Here is a 221-nt window from a genome sequence, read left to right as displayed (position 1 = left end):
TCCCACGGCCCTGAGCCTGACCACGTGCTGGGCTGCAGCCGGGAGGGCGCCCAGGAGAGCGGAGCCCCGAGGGAGGCCCCCCGGGGAATGCGTCTCCGCCCTGTGCCTTGATTTGTTGTTTAGGTCACTGGCATTTAGTACGACACACTTCCCAGTTATGTGGCCCTAGTACAGCAATTTCAAATTTTAAACATTTGGCCTGGGGGGGATAGAAGGTTTGT

This window comes from Notamacropus eugenii, chromosome 2 (assembly GCF_028372415.1).
Source record: "Notamacropus eugenii isolate mMacEug1 chromosome 2, mMacEug1.pri_v2, whole genome shotgun sequence".
Taxonomy (NCBI): domain Eukaryota; kingdom Metazoa; phylum Chordata; class Mammalia; order Diprotodontia; family Macropodidae; genus Notamacropus; species Notamacropus eugenii.
The sequence above is the reverse complement of the archived record's forward strand: the minus strand, read 5'-3'. Positions refer to the sequence as shown.